Genomic DNA, 27,206 nt, shown 5'->3' on the forward strand with positions numbered 1-27,206 from the left:
ACATGGTTAGGATTTTAGACTCTGGGTCCCATGAGGTTGCACTGCTAATCTTTACTATTGCTCAGGGAGCTGACCCTATTACATTAATTACTGGGAAAGAATCTGTGAGGAACATAAATGTCCAGTTCATATCAACAGTCTTTCTTGTAGCTGAAGTCAAATGACTAACCTACAACCAGGGATTCAAAAGTGATAATTGAGAAGAAGGTTAAGGGCTGGACTCTGTGGTGCATGTGAGATGCCAAGGTTATGGCTTCAGAGAGGCTCCTGAGGATGCAGGCCTACTGAGAAGGTACAAATGTCACATAGGCTTATGACCAGCTGCTGGGAGTTTTGTGTTCTTAGCTACAACATCAAAGATGGTCAAACCAACTTTTCAGACCAATATTGGCCAACAGTCACCAGTGTGTATTGATCACTTGAGACACAGCAAGTGCATCTGAAAGATTCAATTTAAACTTTAATTTTATTTTAAATTTGTAGTCACACATGGCTAGTGTTCACCACAGAGGCCAGCATAGTTCCAAAACTGTCATAAATGTCACCAAAACTGCTGTTCAATTGAACAACAGCTGATGGGGTAGAGAGGGAAGATGGGAGGGAAGGGGAGGGGGGATAGTAGGGGATAGGAAAGGTAGCAGAATACAACAGTCACTAATATAGCAGTATGGAAAAATGTGGATGTGTAACTGATGTGATTCTGCAACTTGTATTTGGGGTAAAAATGGGAGTTCATAACCCACTTGAATCAAAAGTATGAAAGATGATATGTCATATGAGTTATGTAATGTTTTGAACAACCAATAAAAAAAATGTCACCAAAACTCCCAGTGTGCTGGTTTATAAGCATGTGCTCTGCCCTAATAGTTATGGACAGAGGCATCTCAGCCCCCAGGCTGCTGTGTCAAGGTAACATGGCTGTCAGACCCACTGTCACTAACACACTGAAACAGCCCCAGAGACCTGCAGATGCAGAGACTATGACCAGTGCTCTCTCTGGGATCTCCACCCCTCCCAGCCAATATGCAGAAGGCAGATGCCCACACCCACCAGGGCTGCCTGGCAACACTTTCCCCAGAGAAGTCCATACACCGGGACTCTTAAAGCATCATTCCTGGGTGAAATCTTGGTTATCTCCACTTCCTTATCCACCTGCATCCTCCAGGCCCCGTAATGAAACCTAGAGGATTAAAGAAAGAGGCGATGAAGAGCTAGTGACAATCACCCCAGGATCAGAGTCTACTGGACATGATTTCCAAGGACCTATGGCCCCTCTCTTCCTTCAATGCTGTGCAATGGCCCCTTCTAGTGGCCACATGGAGAGGAACACCCTGAGGAGTTTTGTGTCCATAGTCATTGCTAGAGCAACAGGTGCTTTCTTGCACATTGTGAAGCATGTTTTGCTGTTGTGCTTATTTCTTTCAGTAGATAATTAGTCCTAAGTGGAATTCAGTAACTCTTCTGAACCATGTTTTCATCAGAAAATGAAACATAGTTTCCAGCTATATGTTAGCAGTGTAGGAATTGGGATTCCTCCACCATGTCTGGAACCTGAAGCCACACAATATTCTGCTGCTCAACACTCTATAGAAAGAAATGGAGGGACCAGAGACTCATGGTGTTTGAGGTCCAGGTCTGCAGTTTCTCTGTGGTTCAAGGACAACTTTGTTGACCAGTTCTTGTCACCATCAGTGCTTTGTAATAAATAAAATATTCCAAAATATAATATTTTTAATTAAAAAGGGTGGAGAATACAGGGGAGTTGGAGATATGGAAATTATTCAGTTAACATAGGCCAAAACAAAAAAATATCAGCTCCATACTCTTGAATGTTAGTTAGATCATTTATAATAATAATAATAATAATAATAAGAAGAAGAAGAAGAAGAAGAAGAAGAAGAAAATGAATAACAACCTACCCTGATGACATTCAATCTTAATGAATATGAAGCTTCTGTCTGTCAACTCCACTTAACCTGTATCAGCAAGTGTGTCCCAAGGAATGCCCACTTATCATGAAGATTGTTCCTATTTATGTTATTTTAACATTTTATTCACAATGTTTGTCATTTCATTGTTAACAATCTATACCTTCCCTCCCTGAACTTCCATTCCAAAATGTCCTTGGCTTTCAGGGTGAGTGGACCTGTTTCCAGGTGGCATGGAGCCTGGCAACTAGCCACTGGCCATATCTAGAGCATATTTCAGCAACTGGTGTTTTTCCAAGAGTCTCTGGAGAGGCAGGTTGTCCACTTCATATGAGAGAAATGAGAGTCTCCAGAGGTTTGGGTCAACAGACAGTGACCATTTTCCATCCCTTGGGCATCTGCAAGGTCCTTGGGACACATCAGGAGGACAGAGTGATCGATACACAGAGAACTGTCCTCAAGCCCTCAGATCAGATCTCAGCTTCTATTAAAATGCCTCAGAGGACCAGGGAAGTCCTACAGAAATGGTGGAGGGGGAGCCTCCCTATCTCTCTAATTCAGGTGTGTCCTGTATTTTATGGGTGTTCAACCTGATGATGACAGGAAGATTCAAATTCTTTCTTTCAAACTGCACTGAATTCAGTGTCTGAGGCCTAGGAAGGGTGCATCTGTGCTCCCCACACTACAGAGTGTGATCCCTAATAAGCCTCCACAGTCCTTGACCTGGTTCCCATGTGGAGTAGATGAGGGCCCACCAGTGGTCATTGTGCCTGGTGACTGGGTGCTCGGAAGTATCAGGAGCCCTGTGAGCCCTGGCTGATGGTACCTGCAGGAATATCACTGGAAAGGCTGGGAGGATGGCTGATGGGTCTTTGTGTTGGGCCATTTGGGTGACTGAGAGTCCCCTGCTTAGCAGAGATCAGCTGATTTGTATCCACTTGGAATGTCATTATTTCCAATCATGGCCATTTTGAAAGGTCCAGTCACAAAAGGTCCAAAAACAATTTGTCTCCAGACTTTTAGTTGTGTTTACTCTTGGGTATGACATTCTGTCAAAAGAAGCCTTCAGTGTCACTGAAGTGCCCCCTGTTCTTTGCAAAGGCGCAGTGAAGGGTGGCTCTTGGATTTTCCCAGTACTATCTTCAGTCTCCTAGGAAATCATTGACTCAGGCCCTGGAGAGACATAGTCCAGTATAAGCATTTGACAAAGGTCAAGGCAGACACACTCCAAATCCAGAAATAAATCAGAAACATACAAAGTGCCTGGAGGAGCTGAGATGCCCTGCCTCACCTCAGGCCCAGGGCAGTGGAGTGGCCAACCATGGACTGAACACTGAAACTATGAGCACCAAGTAAATGTCCCTCCTCTGAATCTGTGCTTCTCAGGTCTTTTGGTCACAGTGTTAAAAGTTCACTACCACCCTGGGCCACCAGCTGTCAATCTCGTTCATTAGTTTAATTCCTGAAGGACATCTGCATTAACACTGCCCAGTCCTTTGTTCCTGGAGGGGTGTTCAGGATGAACCAAGGACAGTGAATCCTGTACCAGCCCCAACACCTCTGCTAAGACCTGTGCCCACAGGGCATACAGAGGAGCCCCTGTGAGGGTTGAGCACTGAGGGCACATCCACCCTCACCCTGGAGTCCCAGAGAGTCAAGGGCCTCATGGATAGAGGTTCCCACCTTCTGTGGCAGATGACACTGATGGCTGGGGAGGACCACAGCACCTCCATGTCTAGAATCTGTGCCTTCTCTTGCCAAATGCCCAGGGCTTTGAAAGACTCACCAGAAATCAATGGTAAATGTCTAAGGTGAGGAGTATGATAATTAGAAAATCATATGACCCTTATCAGCTCCCAGGGCCTCTCAGGCCCAGGCCAGCACTCAGCAGTTGGGTGGGGTCACCCAGGGCCCTAGGGGAGTAGCAGGGTAAGGCCCCACAGGTGCTGCGGCTCCAGGTGCCACCAGACACTGGGCCTCTCCCCTCAGCCTCTGCAGGTGCTCAGCAAGGGAGGGACCTACACCTGGACCCCTGAGAACCCTGCTCAGACCCCCACCTTCCGTGTAGGACTCCTGGGGCCCCAGGGTCATGTGTGACTGGGGTGTCCTCTGCCCAGGCAAGAGCAGCTTCGATTTTTCTTTTTAAATCAAGTTTTCTGACATTATTTTTGTATCAAGAACAGACCCAGTTGGAGGTGGGACAGGAGGATGGTGAATCTGGGGCTCTGCAGGGGAGAGTGTGTCAGGAGCTTGGTCCCTGGCTGAGGTCTGGAGTCTGCTGTGGCCAGGGAGGTTCAGCACATCACAGCTGTGACTCATCCCAGCCACTAACACAGGGCCTGAGGACATGGAGACAGGAGGGGGAAGTGAAGGTGTCCAAGGTCACCTACACAGGTACCCTCTGGGGACAGCAGACACTGTGGAGGTCATGTTGGGAAAGAAAACAGTTTGTGTCTCAGCCCTGGAGACAGATCAGAAAGTCACATTTGAGAGGGGGGAAGAGGATGGGAATTTTAAAAAATCATATACATTTATGTCTTTACAGCACTGTTGAATGTCGGCTCATCCAGGGTGTAGGCTTTGGTCAATTAACTAGTGATTTTTATATGAAATATTTGAAAATGTTATCAATCACTGTAGGCTTTGGTTGATTTTGCACCATGCAGAGGTAATACACACACACACACACACACACACACACACACACACACACACTTCTGGTTTGTTTTGTTTTCAATGAACAATGTTCTTTTGAGCTCTTGAGGTCCCTGATCTTCCCAAGTGCCCCTCCTGGTCTTGCTTTTGCTGTCCCCCATTGGCCATGAGGCTCCTTCCTCCCTCACAGTTGCATCTCCAGATGCCCATGGGTCTTCCTTGATCTGCACAGAGGAACAGCCACACAAACCACACACCACACACCACACATCACAGCAGACTCCACACAGAATTTAACAGGGATTGAAAAGGTTCTGCTCCCTTTCCCTCCTGCAGTCACTTTTTCCTGCATGCCTTGGTCCCCACGACCATGAAGACATCAGTGCCTGGGTCACACATGGCAAAGGTGCACCTGTCCTATCTGTGTGAGGGCTGTTACTTATTCCAGCAAACTGCCATGCATCAGGAAACCCTCAAACACAAGAGTATGTCCTGGCTTTTATATTGCACAAAAATATGGTGATCTCAACTAAACTCCAGGTACAACTTTCACAGTTGAAAAAGATCAATTGGGCAATGAAAAGGAAAGTTACAAGAGCAACAAGGATCTTTTGAAATGATACAAAGACAGCTTATATGTAAAATGTTAGCTAAGGATTATTTTTCCCCACAAAGGAGGCAGAGATACCCCAGGAGGGTGGTGCTTGATGAAGTGTCCATCCTGGGAAGGAGGTTGGGGACTGAGGACTGACTCATGCAGCCATCTGACATTATGACCAGGTGGCTAGTTACAACTGTGTCTCCTGAGCTCTGACCCTAGAACGAGAGGGGAAGGTCTGGGGCTGTTCTTAGAGTAAGTGGAGCAGACGTTGAAAATAGCATCTTCACATCCAGTGCATAGAGCTTACACACAGACAGCCCTGAGTGCTCCACAGAAGGTCCCCTCTCACTCAGGCTGTTTTAACATTTAGTCTCAACAATCATGGCACACAACTCCAGAGTGTAACATATGATGATCTGTAATATGAAATTTTTCTGTAGAGATAATGTATGAGTGTATCTGGCAAGAGGCACACTGTAGAAATATCATTGTTAATATTATGTTTTGCTATGTTTGGAATTAAATCTGTGCTATACTGAAAAGTGATTGTTCAAAAAATGATTTTCATATAAAGTAATTAGTGAAAATCATTAATTAAATTCCCTTAACTGAGACCTATATCTGTATTTTTTATGCTGATATTTTTATGCCAAAAATCATTGTTGGAAGAATGAACAAATAGATAGATTATTTTATATTAAAATGTAGATAATACTGTCGGTAATCAGCAGATTTATGTCAAGTTATAATTCATGGACATTATCCTTTTGTCCACTACCTAGTTTCCATCTTACCCTGTCACCTCTGCATGAGCACACTCCAGGAATCACAGGGATTGACCCCAAGTTAATGTCAAGGGGGAAAAAAAAACTAGGCTTTGATTTGAATGGATTAGCTCAAGAAATGGCACAGGTTAGGTGAATGCTCCCAGAGTGTAGCCAGAATAATGGCTCATCAAGGGTGATGTCATATTGGGGGATTCCTCTTCATGCTGAGGAGGGAGTGAGTCACCTGAAAACTTAAAGTCTGAAATAATTAGTGAAGAACAAAGGACAAATAGTCAGAAATATATATACAAAAATGGAGCCCCTGACACAACCAGCCTGCACAGAAGCTGGAATTATACAAAGGAAAGACGACTCAGGTAGTTTATTTAAGGGCGTGCATCAAAGGCAGGGATAAGGTCTCAAGGGGGAGTCTTGCTTCCTGTTGTCATTCAGTCAGCAGGTTGACTGGCACCTTGGCAGGTCACTCTCATCTCAGGTACTATGTGGGCCATGGTACAATGGGCTAGAAATTCACAATGTCTCTGGGCAATTGACCTGAGAAAATGTCCACTGGTCATTCCCAGGCACCAGATGTTCCTATCCACCAGGCTTCCATGCACAGTGACACACACACAGCTCATGGACAGCTTGTGACAATGGGTGGACCTCGTATATTACATCAAACTAGTAGACATTTAGGAAGAGCATATGATGTGTGGACATGAGGTCCCCTGGTCAAAGATCTGTGCATGGAGTCCTGGATGGCTGCTCTCTGAGGGTCTGGAGGAGAAGACAGGAAATTAGACACAGTGATTCCGAGAGTTGCAGCAGATGGGCTCATGGAGGGGGTTCTGCATGTGCAGACTTTATGGATTCTGTGGAAAGAGCAGAGAAGGTGCCACAGAGGAGAGCTAAGTGGCCATGTGTGCTAGAAGCCTCTCTCCTCTGGGAAGACTGTCTGGTCTCTGTGTCCCCCTCACTGCCACCATATTTGCAAAATAGATCTTTGATCAAGTGGAGGCAGGGATGGGGGTCACGACAAGTGCCACGTCTCTGCACCATCTCTACTGTGGTGGGGTACTACAGCCACCTCAGGATATCTGATTTCTCTGCAGCAGAACCAAATATCACCTGTCACTATGGAGTGCTGGAGTTTCAGATCACTGACCCCTGGAGGGCTGTGGTGCCTTCCTCCTGGAACACACCTATGCTGTGCATCAAGTTAGCCTTCCTGCCCACAACACTCTTAGGAGCATCAGCATCCAGACACTCAGACAGGGTGTGGTTGACTGAGATGGGAATCTTATCACCAGGACCTACTGTGTGCTGCAGAACCAGGAACACTAAGTGCATGATGGTGACTTCCACTGGTCCTCCAATCACAGCGTCACTCTACGCCCACATGGATTTGACCTCCTGCAGGCTGTAGGAGTCTTCCTCAAGATGCACTTCATCTTTAATAAGATGTCCCTGAAGGCAGGAAGGAATGTCTTAGGAAGCTAAGGGACATGAGACTTTCTACTCTTGCAACTCTAGACCCCGCAGGGTAGCAGGTCCTGATCCCAGCCGTAGAATCTCTCCCTGAGTCTACTACAGAATACCTTCTAGTATATCCGAAAGCTTTGTTAACTTGGGCCCATCAGACAGCACACAATCAGAAGTCACAATTTATGATGATTTGTGCCAAATTGTGTAATTGAACTATATTAAGTACTTTTCTTATTCTTATTTGGTTGTTGAGAAGAGGATGCCCTGGAGGACATAAGGCCTGAGGAACAGTAATGCACACTTGTCAGAAGAAGGTGAGAGCAGTCCTCACATGAGCATGACATAAAATCAGGAACAGTCAGAAGAAAGCACAAGATAAAAATATTTTAAGCCCAGACCCTGTGAACACAGGCTCAGCAGAGGCTGCAGCTTTCCTGTGCAGGCCCAGGATGGAGAAGAGTAAGGGAGTAGGAAAGGGGAGGACTTCTTAGATTTCTGCTCCATGAGAAGCTTCCTTCAGGATCATGTGTCATGTGGGGTATTTGATTTCAGACCTCCTGCAGACGGTAGGAGTCTCCCTCAAGATGCACTTCATCTTTAAAATCAAGAGCCCTCAGTTGTAGAAGCATGAAAAGAGTGGATAGCTTACCCCAAAGTGGATGTGAGGGACTCTATAGAGAATACAGACAGGATAGGAGCAGGGATGATGAACACAGGGACAGAGAAGGACCATAAAGGGCGGGACAAGTGACAAGCATTTGACAGCTGGGTCTGACCATTGCGCATTGTGGACATTTGTCCAGACATCACTGTGACATCCCAGGTCACCAGGGAAATACAAATTAAAACACATGAGGAAACACCCCCCCCAGGGATGGTCAAGTGTAGGAGTGAGCACCCCACAGGCAGCAGGAGGGGAGCCCAAGCCCCATCCCTGCTGCTGAGCTGGTTTTGGCTGCAGTTCACAAGCCACTCTCAGCAGCTGAGTGTTCTGGGAAGTTTCCACAAGCTGTCTCCAAGATGAAGACAGGACGTGCAGGACAGTGTGACAGATTCTGATAACACTAGGCATTCCTCTATGAAACTAAAGATGGTGAACATACACATTTAAAAATAAATATAATTCTGTACGTGAAAACTTACAGGAACTGTGTTCAGCATTGAAAACTTGGAGGATACACTTCTGCCCATCAGTAGGGGAATGGATCAATACTGTTATAAAGCCAGAAAGTAGAATATTATTCAACACTGAAAAGAAAACAGATATCAAGCTGGGTGCAATCATGTTCACATGTAACCCCAGCAACAAAGAGGCTGAGGAAGGAGTATGACAGGTTTAAGGCCAGTTTCAGCAACTTAGCAAGGACCTAACAACTGAAAGAGATCCTGTCTCAAAATTTAAAATAAATACATAAATAAAATGTAGGATTGTGAATGTAGCTATGTGGTAGCACATGTCTGGATTCAGTACCAACTTTAAAGATAAAAATTAAAAAGAAAAAAGAAAGAAAACACCTACCTATCACATTATGGTAACCCCTGGAGGAAGCCTACTTGCACAGCACTAGGTGACAGGCCAGTCTGAATGTCTCACCTGCTGTAAATGCCAGGCAGGCATCACTCAGTAGAGGTGAAACTACAGGATGGAAAATCATAAAGGTCTGAAGCAGAGAGAAGGGGTGAGGAGCAGCTGGAGCTCAGACAGTGTGAGGGCAGGGCCTGCACTGTGTCAGGCCACACTGTTGGACACATATCACTGTCCACTTGTCCAGTTCCACAGAATGCACAAAGTGACCCTGGTGTGACCTGTGCACATGCGCAGAGGTTGATGAATTGTAACAGAAGCAACAGTGTCTGCGGGTGGTGATGAAGGGGCTGTGGGAGCAGGGGGGACATGGGAGAACTCTGTACTTCACCCAAATTTTCTTGGATATTTAAAGTATACTAAAAATAAAGGCTTAAAATATTCCCATGTGGAATACATGGAGAGACCTATCTTTGCTGCACAACCCATGATACTGCCTAATTCAGTCTCTTCATGTCTTAAATTATTTTCTTTATCATAACAGTAAGCTCATTGCCTGCTGGGGCTGAGCTGAATGGCCAGGGTGCAGGGGAGCCACATGGATCCTCTGACAAACCCTCCTTGTAGTGCTCAGGGCCTAGCTGCCCCTAAGCAGTGCCCTCAGAAGGTGGAGGCAGCAGGAGGAGAAGCTAGGGCAGCTCAGCCTCACACTTCTGCTCCCTGGGAGGTTTTTGGCATGGCCTGTGTCACTGTGGGAGGGGAACTGCTACCTTATTGACAGTAATAAGTGGCAGCATCTTCAGGCTCCAGGCTGCTGATGGTGAGAGTGAAATCTGTCCCAGATCCACTGCCACAGAACCTCGAGGGGACCCCAGATTGTAACCTGGTTGCAAGATAGATGAGGAGCTTAGGAGCTTGGCCTGGTTTCTGCTGATACCAGTGTAAATAATTGCTAATGCCCTGACTGGCCCTGCATGTGGATGGTTTCTCTGTCTCCCGGAGACACAGGCAAGGAGGATGGGGACTGGGTCATCGTGATGTCACATCTGACTCCTGCCATTGGAAACATAAAAAATACTCTTGTAAGCAGTGATGTTCCAAGAGTACTTTCCTGAGTAGCCAGGCAGCACCAAGCACACTGTGATTAGCAAATCCCCAGGTCTGTCCTTCCTTACCTGGGAGACAAAGCAGCAGGAGCCCCAGGAGCTCAGCAGGGGCCCACATGGCCATTCTGTGTCCTGATGGGGACTGACTCCTGCACAGGGTGTGAGCAGCCTCTTAAGAAGTCCTCAGGGCAGTGGGCTGTGCTGTGGGCACATGCAAATAAGCAGGGCTGAACATGCTGGGCACAGCTACAAGGAGGGCTCCTCTCAGTCACTCAGCAAAGAACCATCATCCCCCCCATGTTCCAGAGCAACACAGATACTCTGCTTCTCTCTGGGGCCACAAGACCACCTCTGTCTTGTACTTCTGAGTAGCTTGTTACTTTGATCACTTCCAAGTTCTGTGCTTGCTTTCTCCCATCTATGACAGGGGCTGTCCATGATGGTACAATCCCAGACACTGCAAGACAGTTTACCAGCTACTTTCCATTGCACTTACAGAAGACTCTGACATAGAGAAGCTTTCTCTTTGCTCTCATTCCCCAATACTCATGATTTGAAGTAGAGAGGCAGTAAGAAAAAATGGGGAGTCATACTTTATAATGGAGGGTGTCATCTGCTTTTATTCAATCTCATAACTACAGCTAAGAAAGTTGTCTTCCTCCATTTATGAATGCTCTGTCCAACTACTACCACCCAAAGCCAGGGATTATTTTCTTTCCCATCTGAGGAGCATGAGCTTCCTCTCTAGCTCATGATATATGTACATGACTTGTATTTTCTGGCTGCTAAGAGCATTGCTCCTATTCTCTCTCCTTTGGAAACCCAAGTCATTGCCTTCAGAAGTAGACATCCTATGTCCACCCAGTGCCACTGATATTCTATTGTGTTCCCTAAACTGCATATTCCACATCTCAAATGTCAGTCAGCTCCTAAGAGAACTAGGTTCTCAGTACCTGGTTTAGAACAGTGGGGACCAGGCAGGGTGCAAGGGAAGCATGTGGGTGTGTGAAACCTGCATGGGGACTTGCAGTCTCAGGGGGTTCCTGAGGATGTCCCCACATGGGAGAGTGGTAGGGTTGTCCAGGTGTGGGTGTCCAAGAGGTGTGAGACAAAAAGGACACTTGGAGGGATAGGAGTCCCCTGCATAGGAGACAGCGCAGGCATGATGAGAAAGACACCCATGCAGGGAGACAGATATGATGGTGGCCAAAGAGGGGTGTCAGAGTGGAGCAGGTGCTGGGTATGTTAGAGAGAGTGGGTGCAAGGAAGGGTAGGTGAGGATGACAGCTGGGGTCTGGTTTTGAACAGAGGGATCATTATGATTTGGATGTGAGGTGTTTCCCAAAAGCTCATGTGTGAGACAATGCAAGAAGGTTTAGAGGAGAAATGATTAGGTTGTGAGGCCCTTAAACCAATCAGTGAAATAATCCTCTGTTGGGATTAACTGAGTGGTAACTTTAGGTTAGTAGGGTGCAGCTGGAGGAGGTAGGTCATTGAGGGCATGTCTTTAGGGTCTGCATTTTATATCTGGCAAGTGGACTCTCTCTCTCTCTCTCTCTCTCTCTCTCTCTCTCTCCTTGGTGATCATCATGTGAGCTGCTTCCCTTTGTCACACTGTCCTCCCAAGTTGTTTGGCCTCCCCTCAAGTCCCAAGGAATGCAGTTATTTGACACATCTGAAACCACGAGCCCTTTGTTAAAATTTTCCTCCCATAAAATTGTTCTGGTCAGATTCTTTGGTCACAGTAGCGAAAAATGTGATAAAAGAGGAATTTATCAAAAATGCCAATTCATTTATGATAACTAGATCCAAGAACTCAGTGTTACAGAAAGGAGGTACTTACTTGAAATGAGACTAATTAAATAAAAACTATGATTTTAGACCATAATCAAAGAGATCACTCTGGTAGAGTAAGACATGAACACGTTGCAGAATTAAATATATATGTCTGTCTCTTAATACAGACATAAATAGATAATTTCTATAGTCTAGAATAAATAGTCTTTTAGTCTCAAAGACACCCCTTTTTTCTAAATACAATTATTATTTTGTAAAAGAACCATCAATCCTTGAAGAAATGTCTATTACAGAATACACAATAGGAACATGGAGATGGAGCCTGGTCCATCTGGGACCTAAGGATACACTAAAGAAACAAGGTGGTCATAGCCTATCAGATTGTAATAAGAACTGGTCAGGGTTATTGCAAAGTGATAAGAAATCCATCTAGTTACACTGGAAATATTTGAGCATCAAAAGAATCAATGATGAATATATGTTATAAACTACTGAATAAAATACAAATCTATGAATTGATACTTCTATCTTAATGAAGAAAGGGATATTTGTGAAATATCAAGGATATTGTCCACAAATCCCTTCTTATCGTAAATGAGGAAGGTCAATGTGCAGCAGAGAATTCAGGTGCTACCACCTGAATCAGGTTCACAGCTTTGCCTCTGGACATCCCTGTGTAGTATAGGCTAAAATGTTGGAGTTGTGACCCCAGTGACACAGGGTGTAACAGATTGGAGACAGAGTGCTTGAAAGGATAATTATGTAAAGGAAGGTCTTCTGTCTGGTTTAATTAAATGTGTCTGGTGGCCTTATAGAAAGAACAACTTAGAACTCAGATTCATCTGTGAAAGACCATGTGACACACAGAAGGATGACCCCCTGAAACTCAGAGACGCCTCCAAGGAGAACAGCCTGCTGGTACTTTCCTGTCTACCTATGGATCCCATGACTGCTAGACAATACATTTTTGCTGTTCAAACCCCCAGTCAGTGGTCTTTTCTCATATCAGCACAACAGTACACTACCACAGATTGACTCGTGAATTGTAATCAAGAGGGACAGCAACTCCTACAGGGGACATTCTATAAGGCAATTGTTGTGTCCTCTTGTGACAAGGTCCTGATGTTCAGGGGAACACTGCAAATGTTCCTGACTGAAAGAGTCTGGAGACCTGCCACTGAGGACTGCATGTGAACTGGGACAGCAGCACGTCCTGAACAAAGGCAGATGGGGACAGTGACAGGATTTGAGGTGGACTTGACAACTGGATGCACAACCTGCTGAGGCTGATCTCGCGATTCCATGTGGTGTTGGCTTGCATAGTAGGACGTCATCAGGAGGAGGCACATAGTAAAATGTGGTGGGCCATCAGGTCTAAGCTGACTCTCAAATGTTTCAGTGGGAAAGAAGAACTTTGTGCTGTTCATAAGTGTCTGTAAGTTTGAAGTTTCCTCAAAAATTTTCAAAGAAGAAACCTCTATTGTTGAAAAAGAGAAAGTTTTTTCTTATCACTTTGCAATAACCCTGACCAGTTCTTATTGCAATTGCTATTGCCTGTTCCCAAGGGATGGAGCTGGAGTCTTGGTTCCCAATCTGGTGATATTAGGAGGTGGTAGAACTTTTAGAATCTGCACCTACTGGAAGGACCCTAGATCAGTGGGGGCACTGCACTCAGAAGGAGTGAAGGCCCTTCTCATGTGACCACAGCTAGTTCCCAGAAGGATGGCTTATGCAGGCCAGCCTGCCCACTCCCTGACCTATCTGGCCATTGGACCAGCACAGAGATGGTCTCTCTGACAGGTGAAACTTCCCCATTGCAACTTTGGAATAACATTAGAGTGAGTGTCCCCCAAACCTATAATTCTGCCAAACAGCAATTGAGAGCTTTGGAAGGGGAATGAAGTGGCCTGGAACAAGAGAGGACATGTTGGCTCTCCCACCTCTAACTGGGACTCTGATTTGAAGAACCCACAAGGAGAAGATCAGAGTTTAAGGAGTACTGAGAACAGATCAGAGGACACAATGAAAATGATTCACTCCCCCGTTTGTCTGGAAAAATCTCATGTTTTAAGAAAAAAAAAATAAAGAGGAAAGATTAAGGAAGAACAGAGTGATCTCCACCAAAAATAAATATTAGACGAAGTACAAGATGTTCTGCTAAAAGGGGTTCCACTTTGTCCTCCTAGATGGTGACATAGCACAGATTCTGGGCACTGGCCTGTGTGTTGTGTGGACTCATGAAGCAGGAGCGGGATGGAGTGAAAGACAATGTCCTTAATAAACAGATGGGTCAAGGGACAAAGGCCCATTAATGATGCTGCATGTGACTTTGTTTCCCAGGATGCACACAGTTCAACTGCTGACTTTTCCTCTCTTCCTCTGAGTCTTTCCATGCTGAAGGACAGGACCTAAACACTCAGTGCCCCACTTGCCCTCAGGGAGGTCGGTGTTCCAGGGCAGGGTGTCAAAGCAGCAGTGTAACAGCAGAGCAAAAACACTATTTGCTATTTTATTGCCTGCCCATGATATTAAAATAAAACTTCCATGAGGCCAGGGTTTCTGCCTGATGTGTTCAAATCCCTGGGACACGCACTGGACATGAGGCTGTGGGTGCACAATGTTATAAATAGTTTTCATCTTGGGTAGGGATAAATGAAGACCCGTCCTACCAGAGGTTGGGACCTGAAGTTGTCACCTGTTACCCCAGGAGGAGCCATTGGCACCTTAATTCCAACAGTAACAGAGGGACTGTGGAGGACATGCGATGCCATTGAGAAGCCAGGTGACATAAAGGGAGTGATGAGGGTGATTCTCACTCAAGTGGTGGCTCCTGTTCTGAGAAGTGTCTTTGCTGAGGGAAGCACCAGAGGGCTGGGTGGATGTGTCCCCGTGCCTTCTAGTGGCCAAAGAGGAACTTGAAGTGTGTATTTGAAGTTCAGAAGAGATCTGGGATTGAGACAGAGGTTGTGTTCTCTGTCCTCATTGTGTCCAGTGACAGGAGCATATTCCATGCACCTACAATAATGTTTGGAAGTCATGTGCTTACCTGCACTGAGAGTGTGATTTAAAATGACTCATTTCTCCCAACTGCAGCTGATTGAAAGCGGACAGTTGATGAGAACATTTCATTGGGAAGGTTGATGAAAACTGCAGCTGCACCTGGATTTCTGGTGGTTTCCTTGGCACGTGATCCCTTCTCCTTTGGCTCTGGCCCTATTTTGTCCTCTCTGACACCTGTCCTCTGGCCTCTCCACGTGTGGACTTTGCTTTGACACTCTGGTGTTTGACAGGCCCCCAGAGGCTCATGGCCAGCTGCTCAGAGCTCTGTAAACACACTTTCCCTGGAGATAGGGACTGAGCACAGATGGTGAGAACCAGAAAGATGGTGACACAGCCCAGATCCTCCTCTGCATGGTGCTCTGGGACTCAGCTGAGAGGTTCACACAAGTGTGATTCTGACAAAAGTACACAGTGACTGCAACGTGCACAAAGAAAAATAATATAAACCAACCTGATTCTTTGTTAAGAATCAAAAAATCTACATTTGAGAAATATTTTAATACACTGGTAGTCGGTGTGTGGTCCTTGTATATTCTTGATTGCAGGGACCTGTGGGGACCTTATGATGATCAGTCTCCTGGCTCCCTGGCTATGTCTGCCCAAGAGGGGGTCACCATCACCAGCAAGTCCAGCCAGTATTTTTATTTTTAATATTTATTTTTAGTTATAGGTGGAAACAAGTCTTTATTTGTTTTTATGTGGTGCTGAGGATTAAACCCAGTGCCTCGTGCATGCAAGGCAAGCACTCACCTCTGAGCCATAAGTCCAGCCCCTCCAGCCAGCATTGTGTCCAACCAGAAAGAAGCCTGGGACTAAGAATAGCAGAGACCTGACCCTAACTGCTGACACTCACCCAGGACCCTGTTGCCCCATTGAGGTTCAGTAGTAGTGGGTCACAGACAGATTTCACTGTCACCACCAGCAGCCCTAGGCTGAGGAGCTGGATTGTTCTTGCTGTCCCCTGTGCTCTCTGCTCCTGCCACAGTGCTTTGGCCTCCCACACATGTCCTCCCAGGGCCTCTGTCAGCGAGTCTCTGCTGCACACACTGCTTCCTTCCTGCTCAGCCCTGTTTCTCATCATTGTATCAAAGCCTCATCTCCAGCACAGTTGTGGAAGAATGTGCAACTCTGGGGAAGATTGAGTAGAGCAGCCGCCCTGAGTGTGGACCACCAGGAAGCCTTGGCCTGCATCTCTGGGGTGACTGTCAGGAACTTGCTCTTAGGTGTCCAGGACATCTGCCTCCCTGACATGTCCATAGAGTTGGATTCACATTTCTGGTCAACGTGAGGCTCCCACTGCATCTCGTGGCCCAGAGCTGGGGTGCTCAGGCCCTGACAGAGCAATTCCTCTCCTGTGCCTGATGATGCTGCCCTTGACATTTTGCTCTTGGTTCTGTCACCTTGCCCCATGGCTCACTCACCCGAGAGCTTCCCAGGCTCAATGTGCAGGACAGTATTTTCCAGCTGTCTCCTCCAGACTTAGTCGGCCTCTCTAACCACCCCTGTCCAGCAGCCCCTCCAGTCAGCTGCTTCTGGTCTGAGTTTTGCGTTTGCACGGTGATCTGTTTCAGAATTGGACTTTTTTTCCTTTCTATTCCTCTAGGTCACAAGTATTCTCATGTCCCACTTCCTCTGCAAAGGCCTTCTCAGTGGGTGTAGCCTGTGGTGCTCTGTCACTGTCCTCAGCCTGCTCTGCTAACTGTGTCCACAATTGCCTCATGCCTATGACTTGTCTGTCAATCATGGGTCACATCCAGACTTGAAATTCAAGCCCTGTGGTCAGTTTTCCACCCTTATCTTGCCTGGTCTTACATTACTAGTTTCTAGGACACATAATCATGGAATTGTGTTATGGTCTCCTATATGTGCTGCACTGTACTAAGTAATTAACTGTGTTAAAAACATCAGTAGACAGAGCTGGACATGTGGTGCATGCCTATAATTCCAGTTACTGGGATGCTGAGGCAGGAAGGTGGTAGGTTCAAGGACAGCCTCAGCAACTTTAAGAGGCTCTAAGCAAATTAGCAAGATGCTGCCACAAAATAAAAAAAAAAATAAAAAAGGGCTGGCATGTGTTATATATATATATGGAAATGTGGTGAAAATTCTTCCTTCAAATGCTAGTTTGCTGACTCATGTTTATAAAACAGAAGAATCACTTGGGGTGCTGTTAAAATGCAAATGCTCCATGCTAAGTTGGAGAATGCTGATCTATCAGGCAATGTTGTACTTGTAGAATACATATTGCTCACAAGACTCTCTTGAGTCTGAACTTCAGTCCATCCTGAAACACTCTAGTTCCTAATAAATAATTTTGATTTGAAAAATCTGTAGTATTTTTCTGTGATAAATACAGTAAAGAAAAAGGAAGGGAAGCTTGAAAAATGAGTGAGGTTAATTCTTCATCCCTCAGTAGCTCTTCTTTAGTCCTACGGCTGGAAGGAGAGTCTCTCTTGGTTTTTTAGGAGGGGTAGTTTGTTCACTGTAACAAAGAACCACAAGTGACCACGGCTGCAGTCCCTTGGCAGCTCACCAGCAGTAGGTGGTTCTCATTTTTCTGTCCTTCTACATCCATGGCCAAGGTCTTCTTTGCAGCACACTCAGGCAGTTCACTCTTATATTCATCCCAGGGTTATAGTTGCAATACAAGTTACAGTAAGCTGTACAGTTACTTGATCTTTGCTGCTACTGGAAATCTACTTGCAGCTTTATACCCCCTCATGGCCAATCTCTCTCCTCTTAAGGTCATGTACTGGAGATGCACATGGTAGTGGTGAAGAACATTCAAGGAGTTACAAAAAATTTAGTCGTGCAGGTGAGAGATGATGCAGGCTGGATATAGTCAGGTTTAGAGAAAAAGATCAAAAGGAGGTTTTCTGTACAGAAAGTCAAAAGAAAACAGGAGAAAGTTAAGTAATAAAAGTCTTTTTAAAAAATTTTCTCACTGGTATCATTTCTATTGGGAAAATCACTCTGGTTTTCAAACACGAAAAGGCTCTGATTTTCCTGGAACCATTATGTGTTTTATGTCAATTTCCCAGGAGGGATTAGTTATCAGCATAAAAGTGGAAACAAACTCTCTAGTCCTTCTTGAAACTTTGTAGTAAATTGAGCAACATGGAGAAAACATTAATTATTTTACATTAAATTTTGACTTTACAGTTAAAAGTTATATGGAAGGTTAATTATGACAGCTGCTTTTCTCTTGCTTGGCTCCTATTGGAGACACAGCACCTGGGCCAATCCAGGTTCCAGATTGCTCATGTTACAACCTGGGTAGAGAGTGTGGAGTAGCATCCTATAAGATTTTTCAAGCTGAAGGATAATGAAGATCCTGGGAAGAAATTGTAACATCATGAAAAAGCCAGGGGACATGACACACAAATGATACCACTAGTTGTTTGTCCAAGGAGTGTTTTCCTCAAATTCTCTTACACTGCAAAAAAAATAAAGGATTCTATTATGAACCAAAATTATTGATCTTCCAATGGCTCCCTGGGTCAATGAAATAGATAACAAATATGCATAGATTAAGATGGGATATATAGAGTCTCAGGCCTTCAGTTATCATCAAAAATGAGGCAAAAAAAACAGAATGCAGTCTTTTGTCTACATCCCATAAAAGTAAAAGTTGCACCAGTGCTAAAGATATTCCCAGATCCTGGAGATGAATTCTGAGAAGAGTCAGAGATTTGTGTCTCCTGGAACAAGCTTAAGAAGGTAAATTGCATGAGGAGTAGCACAGTAACATCAGGGCATCTGCCTTCCAACAGAGGGCCTGGCTTTGTGTTTGGGACTGTGACTCTGTGGGGATTGGGGTGGCTTCACAGAGAGCAGAAAGCGCATCCCAGCCTTCCCACTGTTGGGAGTGCAGAGGGTGTGGTGTAAGGACATCTGATCCTCTGCTCAGAACTGAGTTGGGCTGCAGAGCAGGAGGCTGATTGACAGGACCCCTAAATACAGTCCTGCCTGCTGTGAGCACTTGGACAGTGTGATAGTCACCAGCTCCTTTGTTTTCCTTAGAGTTGATTATGACCTTCTCATTTTAGAGACTCACCCATGTTATGATCACTGGGTAGCAACAGAATATTCCAAAATTTTAAAATATCTCTGAAAGTGTATCTAGCTATAGGTTCAGATGTAGGTCAGTGATAGAACATTTGCATAGCATGCAAGAGGTTCTGGTTTCAATTCCCCCAAAACCAGAAAAACAAAAATCAGAAGAAAGAAAAATAAAATATACATATATACATATATCAACATAAACAAAAACATATCTATAACAATAAGAATATTAATTTTTATTCTTTATGTAAGAAAATTGTCCATTTATCACAAATTAAAATATCTCTGAATTCTCTGAAGGCCATGACTATATTTGATTCCTTCAATAAGTGACTCTCACTATGTTCTTTTTACTTTTTATCATTCAAAAAATATTTTAGAATAGGTATTTCTATTTTCTGCCTAGTCCAAAGTCACCTCACTCACCTAACCACACCAGTGTACTCAGGTCAGCCTGACTTGCTGGAAGAGAACTTGGGGTCTCTCAGCTCTGACCTTCATTGACAAGAAAAATGACCTAACTGGAAGCTGAGCACTGACTGTTCCCTGCTCTGAGTAAGACCCAGGATGATGACCCCTCTGCCTCTGGGGCCTCTGGGGACACAGGTGGTTTGGACTGAGCAGACAGAGACCCTGCCTGACCCACACCGGGGAGTGTATTTAAATCCCTAGGCAGCAGTAACATTCAAGGCTCATGCCACACCTTCTTTCTAGTTTCTGGTGACATCTTCAGACCTACTAAAGAGCAATCCCTTCAGTGGGGACAACTTCCTGTGTCCTTCTGTACCAGGCCATCCCTTGCTTTTACAAAACCCACCTGAATTCTCTGACAGTGATCACATGATTAATGGTTGGGATGGTATAGAACCCTAACATTAAGGGATGGAAATCACTCCCCGAATGGCCTACATCCTACAGTAGGACAGCCACAGAACCCTTCTGAACATCACATCTCACACAGAGAGGAAATTCAACAGAAGAGGTCACAGAGTCCCTTGGGAAGTGCTTGAACAGCCCAAGCCATTTTCTTTGGGTCACAAGTTGCATCATTTGGGGATCCAGGCTGTCTGGAACATCTGAAAGGCAACATTCTAGGACCTGTGAGGAGCAGCCTGTAGGTCAGCTCTCAGAGATGGGGACAGGGCTCTCCTGCATAGGTATTGCTGCTCTAGGATCCAGTTGAGGGGTGCAGAGGACCATGGGCCACTCCTTCTAGCCATGATGACTCTCAGTATCTCTGGGTTCGTGGTCACTGATAAATTTTGTTGGGGACATTATGATTAGCCCTCACATTTTTCTTTCTGGTTACTCAGAGCAATACCTATAATGGAGGTTACACTTCCAGTGAGCAGCAGGGCTGACCCTACATGAGTGTTGCTGTTAGGCCTGCTCCTCTATGTCGGGTCCCACTGAGTGTCCCACCCACAGAAGTTCTGTGCAGCACCCACAGGCTCCTCACTGGGGTTGGGAGTCATGACTTAGCCCCGACCCACTGCCACTGACCCGGGAACCAGGGATGTGAGCAAGAAGCTTCATGTGAAAGGAAATTTACTTTAGCCAAAGTGACCATGGTATTCATAATTCAGGAATGTCTTCCATCCCTTGAACTAGGATATGCCCAGAAAATACATTGTTAAGATGCTCCAAAACAACCCATTAACTTGAACAAGGGAGACACTCCCGTAGTTTGGGAAATTTACTCACGTCCTTCCACCCTCACCCACTCTATTGTCCATAGTGAGCTGAAGGGTTAGGATGCAAAGCACAGGTGGATCCTGTTTGAGCCACAGCCATGCAAACCATCTCTGAGGCCTGGAGGACACATGGCCATGGAAGTTCCAAGTGTCTGTAGAGACCAAAACTGGCCTCCAGAGAGACAGCTGATCCTCAGGTGGGTAAGGGCCACTTCAGATCTGTATTTCCTTCTGCATGATGACTGTGACAGAGCAGGTCCTTAAGCCAATCCCAAGCAAGGTCCTTCTGTGTGAGCCTGAGTGTGCACAGTGGGGTGGATACACTAGGAAGGGAAGGGACTTCCTCTTGAGTGGGAGGTGGAGCAGAGAAATCCCAGGGGAGGGAGGGGTGGAGGGTGTGTATGCACATCGGTGTTGGTTTTGGGTGGGTTGTGATTGAGTGTGGTTGCCATGGTATTAGGTTCTAATTCATGAAGGCTTTATAACACCTTATATGGGAAAAGTGCCTTTGCAAATGGAAATGATGGCTATTTAAATATTAGAGATTATCCTGTGTTAACCAGGCATGCCCAAAATGCAGGCCCAATGTCCTCCTAAAAATCAGGTAAAAATGTAAAGAGACACTTAACATAGATGGAAGGATGAAATTCAAGGGTGATAAATGGTGAGACAGAGTCATGGGGCTGCAGCTACCAGAGATGTCCCCTGTCACCTCCACACCTGGTGTTGGCCACTTGGGTCTGGCCTGCAGCACTGTGGGGCATTGTGGTAATGATACTGTAACCTCCAATCTCTGGTAAGTGTTACAGCAGATGTTGGTAACTCACACCCATGGGGTTCAGGGAACACCAGACTGTGGCTCCCGGTGTCCTCATCAACATCCTAATGCTCCACAGGAATGAACGCTGGAAGTTCCTCTGGTAGGAAATATAGCATGTGGAACCCCACAGTGCAGAGAAGCAACTGCTTTCTGTAGAATGAACAGTGGTGGTGGCCAGTTGAAGAAGACATCTCACTACTGGGACATCACTAAGTGTCCTCATTTTGAGATATTCAAAGGGGCTTAACACAGACTCTGTGACTGTGTGTTTACAGCATCATATTTCAAGATGAGTCATTTGGTTTATCCCGGGACACCCTCTGATATATTTTTTTTATTGGTTGTTCACAACATTACAAAGCTCTTGACATATCATATTTCATACATTAGATTGAAGTGGGTTATGAACTCCCAATTTTACCCCAAATGCAGATTGCAGAATCACGTCGGTTACACATCCACAATTTTACATAATGCCCTATTAGTAATTGTTGTATTCTGCTACCTTTCCTATCCCCTACTATCCACCCTCCCCTTCCCTCACATCTTCTCTCTCTACCCCATCTACTGAAATTCATTTCTCTCCTTGTTTATTTTCCCATTCCCCTCACTACCTCTTATATGTAATTTTGTATAGCAATGAGGGTCTCCCTTAATTTCCATGCAATTTCCCTTTTCTCTCTCTTTACCTCCCATCTCATGTCTCTGTTTAAAGTTAATCTTTTCTTCCTGCTCTTCCTCCCTACTCTGTTCATAGTTGCTCTCATTATATCAAAGAAGACATTTGGTATTTGTTTTTTAGGGATTGGCTAGCTTCACTAAGCATAATCTGCTCTAGTGCCATCCATTTCCCTGCAAATTCCATGATTTTGTCATTTTTAGTGCTGTGTAATATTCCATGGTGTATAAATGCCACATTTTTTTAATCCATTCATCTATTGAAGGGCATCTGGGTTGGTTCCACAGTCTAGCTATTGTGAATTGTGCTGCTATGAACATCGATGTGGCAGTATCCCTGTAGCATGCTCTTTTAAGGTCTTCAGGGAATAGTCCGAGAAGGGCAATAGCAGGGTCAAATGGTGGTTCCATTCCCAGCTTTCCCAGGAATCTCCAAACTGCTTTCCAAATTGGCTGCACCAATTTGCAGTCCCACCAGCAATGTACAAGTGTACCCTTTTCTCCACATCCTCGCCAGCACTTGTTGTTGTTTGACTTCATAGTGGCTGCCAATCTTACTGGAGTGAGATGGTATTTTAGGATGGTTTCGATTTGCATTTCTCTGACTGCTAGAGATGGTGAGCATTTTTTCATGTATAAACTACTAGAACTAATAAATGAATTCAGCAAAGTGGCAGGATATAAAATCAACACGCATAAATCAAAGGCATTTCTGTATATCAGCAACAAAACTTCTGAAACGGAAATGAGGAAAAACACTCCTTTCACAATATCCTCAAAAAAAAAAATACTTGGGAATCAACCAAACAAAAGAGGTGAAAGATTTATACAATGAAAACTACAGAACCCTAAAGAGAGAAGTAGAAGAAGATCTTAGAAGATGGAAAAATATACCCTGTTCATGGATAGGCAGAACTAACGTTATCAAAATGGCGATATTACCAAAAGTTCTCTATAGGTTTAATGCAATGCCAATCAAAATCCCAATGGCATTTATTGTAGAAATAGATAAAGCAATCGTGAAATTCATATGGAAAAATAAAAGACCCAGAATAGCAAAAGCAATTCTAAGCAGGAAAGGTGAATCAGGCGGTATAGAGATACCAGATTTCAAACTATATTACAGAGCAATAGTGACAAAAACAGCATGGTACTGGTACCAAAACAGGCGGGTGGACCAATGGTATAGAATAGAGGACACAGAGACTAATCCACAAAGTTACAACTATCTTATATTTGATAAAGGGGCTATAAGCATGCAATGGAGGAAGGATAGCATCTTCAACAAATGGTGTTGGGAAAACTGGAAATCCATATGCAACAAAATGAAACTGAATCCCTTTCTCTCGCCATGCACAAAAGTTAACTCAAAATGGATCAAGGAGCTTGATATCAAATCAGAGACTCTGCGTCTGATAGAAGAAAAAGTTGGCTCCGATCTACATACTGTGGGGTCGGGCTCCAAATTCCTAAATAGGACACCCATAGCACAAGAGTTAATAACAAGAATCAACAAATGGGACTTACTTAAACTAAAAAGGTTTTTCTCAGCAAGAGAAACAATAAGAGAGGTAAATAGGGAGCCTACATCATGGGAACAAATTTTTACTCCTCACACTTCAGATAGAGCCCTAATATCCAGAGTATACAAAGAACTCAAAAAATTAGACAATAAGATAACAAATAACCCAATCAACAAATGGGCCAAGGACCTGAACAGACACTTCTCAGAGGAGGATATACAATCATTAACAAGTACATGAAAAAATGCTAACCCTCTGATATTTTTGCTGCAGCTTTCCACATAGGAGGCAACCAGTCATCCCAGCACAGTGGAGTCAACAATGTCACATGGACTGTGAGGGCTGCGGCTGGCTCTGAACCCAGGTCTGTCTGAATTTAGATGCATTTCTTCCACGTGGCCAAGTCTTCCCAAAGGTGCAGCATGGCCTGTGAGGTAGGATGAGAGGATCCAACTGAAGGCAGGGAATCTCAGCTCCTGCTGCCTCTGCCCACTCCCTGCTGACCTGACCTGAAACTCAGGCCTCTGCAGATTCTTCTGCAAAACACAGCCCTGCACCCCTCCCTGTCCTAGCTGCCTTCATTCCAGAAGTGGGCAGTGGTGTGCCTTGCACTGCCCTGACCCTCCCCCCTGCCTTCTCCCCCCAATGCTGACCTAGTCCTCCCCTCTCACTCTCCCCTGTGAATCTAATCCAAAGGGCTGAAATGGAGACCAATGAGCAGAGAGCAAGCAAAACCCTCCTCTCTCCTGCTATGAGCAGACCCCACATGGGGGGAGATTTATCTAGGAATTTCCACCTCAGAAGAGCTCTGGAAAGATCCATTCTTAGGGTAAAAGGTTTTCTGTCTCATGTCAAAGTAGAAACCAAATGACAGTAATGTGACAATGTTTGGGAGGCAGTGGATGGCCACTGTCAGGGTGTCTCTGTCCCTTCCCTTGCCTCAGTACCTACTGCTTTTCCTACAGACCACCATCACCTCCCAGGCTAAGAGCAGCCCAGGCTGCTTTTCTCACAGACCTGGAGCTCAGATTCCCAGTGAGCTGAAACCAGGGCAGGAGGGGTGGGTGCCTTTTGCAGGCTCCTGAGGACAGAATCCAGCTCCAGGCTTTCCAGCTCCTAGGTTCTCTCACTTCCTTCTCCTGCCTGGTCCTTCCTCCTTCTCTCAAGACCTCTCATCATTGTCCCACCCCCTGACTGTGACAGTCCTTCCTTCACACCCTAAGAACCATAGTGATTATATAGGTCTCCTGAAGTATATTCAGGAAAATCTCCAGGTCATGAATCTTTACTGTAATCCCACCTCCCTTTGTTGATGTAAGGTATTATTTCTAAAATCTCAGGATCAGAACATGGGTGTTTATTGATTTCTGATAGAATGTCTCAGTGGAGGCAATTCCTTGACATTTGGAAGTCATAAAAGTGCATCATTCATTGTCTCCTGCAGGTGATACATGGAGGCAGGGGAAGAGGAGAATCACCTGGTGAGAACTAGAGTCCATGGGCAGCTCCAGAACACAACCTCAGGCCTTCTGCACAGCTCTGAGGACCCCAGGGTTGGGCACTCTTTAATTTCAGTAGAATATTCTCTCTAGATTCTGGGTGAGAGCAGGGATCCCTGTTTCTTGTGTCAGCTTCTCTGACTACCAGACCCTAGGACATTACAGGGCGGATTAGATGTCTGTTTGTATTGCCTAGAAAATTCTCACTTGGGACACCATTAGGGGCTTGTGTTTTGATATATGAATTGAATGGAAGCCATAACCCAATTCCCCATGTCTAACAAATGCTTTCATTGATTTCAGGGGAGAATATTCATGTCTGTTTCCCTTGGGTAGAGGAGGAACAAGGAATGGGGGTACAGAGAATTCTCTTTGGCTCTTTCTATTAAACCCCCTGGTGCCTCTGGACAGTGCCCTCAGCAGGTGGAGGCAGCAGGAGGAGCAGCTGGGGCAGCCCAGCCTCACACTTCTGCTCCCTGAGAGGATTTTGTCATGGCCTGTGTCACTGTAGGAGGGAAACTGTAATACTGCTGACAGTAATCAGTGCCAAAATCTTCAGGATCCAGGCTGCTGATGGTGAGGGTGAAATCTGTCCCATATCCACTACCACTAAAACTCGAGGGAACCCCAGGTTGCAAACAGTTTAAAGCATAGATGAGGGGCTTAGGAGCTTTCCCTGGTTTCTGTTGGTACCAGGCTAAAGCATTGCTAATGCTCTGACTGGTTCTGCAGGTGATGGTGACTCTGTCTCCTTGAGATGCAGAGAGGGAGGAGGTAGGCTGTGTCATCTGGATGTCACATCTCACACCTGACATTGAAAACATATGAACAAACAAAAAAAATATTCACATTAAAAGGCACTTCTAAGTTTGCCAGCATCCCTGAACACAGTAGGCTGATTAAATCCCCAGTGCTGTCCCTTCTTACCAGGGAGCCAAAGCAGCAAGAGGCCCAGGAGCTGAGTAGGGGCCCTCATGGCCATGCTGTTTCTGGTCTCAGACGAACTCCTTCACAGGATGTGACCAGCATATTAAGAAGTCCTCAGAGCAGTGGGCTGTGCTGTGGGCACATGCAAATTAGCTGGGCTGGGCAGAGTTGGGCACAGGTCCAGGGCAGGCTTCTGCCAGTCACTCAGCACAGGTCCAGCATACCCAAGTGTCACTAGAGTAAACAGGTCACCATGGACTTGGCTGTGGATAATGTGTTCCTTTTGGGTGACAAAGGACAGCATCCTCCTTGTGCCCTGGGTGTAGAGGATTACTTGATATTTGGAAGGTGGCCATGTGCTTCCTTGGTCTCCTTTTCATCCTGACAGGGGCTGTCAGTCAGGACAGAAATCCAATAACTGCAAGTAAGTTAAATGAGGGTTGCTTGAGCACCTGCAGATATTAATGAGATGAGACCAGCTTCGTTTTGCTCCATTTCCCTGGTGCCCTTACTGTGAATGAGAAAATCAATGTAAATACAGTGTGGGGGGGGTGTCACAATTTATAAGAATGAGCATTCTTATTCTTCTTCTCACCTCCTGCTAAGCAAGAGATTGTCCATGAATGCTGTGTCCCTCTACATACATCCAAGTCATCCAAGATCAGGAAGTGTCTCTGTCCACCAGAGGAATAAGAGTGACCTTCTTATCTCTGCTTGTGATTATCTATATCCACATTTTATCTTCCTTGGATTCACAGATCACAGCTCCTCCTCTGTATTATATAGTAATTAGATCAAAGTCTTCAGTAGGGGAGGTTCCCTCTCTGCAATGCTCCTCATTGACACCCTTGAATCTACAAAGTTCCTGAAACCTGCATATTCTAATCTTGTCTATCTCTTCTAATTTAGAATGGAGCAGAGTTATTAATGACTGCATGCAGCGATCCTGGATTTAACCAGAGTAAAGAGATAAAGAAGCAGGTAAGCAAGTGAAAAAGAGTTCAGCAGGTAATGAAGGGAAATGTGGGTTCTGGAGGTTGTCCTCACTCCTCCCCACATACCCACACATCTGC

The 27,206-nt window shown here is 45.2% G+C and overlaps 1 long non-coding RNA gene across 2 annotated transcripts in view; it reads right to left on the reverse strand.

Annotated features, from left to right (window-relative positions):
* Positions 1-27,206, reverse strand: part of LOC308632979 — a 347,621-nt gene that overhangs the window by 272,849 nt on the left and 47,566 nt on the right. The window contains exon 4 of one of the 2 annotated variants that reach the window (XR_014018670.1): positions 5,295-5,399. The exons of the other annotated variant lie outside the window; for it this stretch is intronic. This is a non-coding gene — a long non-coding RNA (uncharacterized lncRNA). Of the gene's footprint in view, positions 1-5,294; positions 5,400-27,206 lie in introns of those variants that run through there. 2 annotated transcript variants of the gene reach the window in all.

This window comes from Spermophilus citellus, assembly GCF_964194105.1.
Source record: "Spermophilus citellus genome assembly, chromosome: 13".
NCBI classification, from domain to species: Eukaryota; Metazoa; Chordata; class Mammalia; order Rodentia; family Sciuridae; genus Spermophilus; species Spermophilus citellus.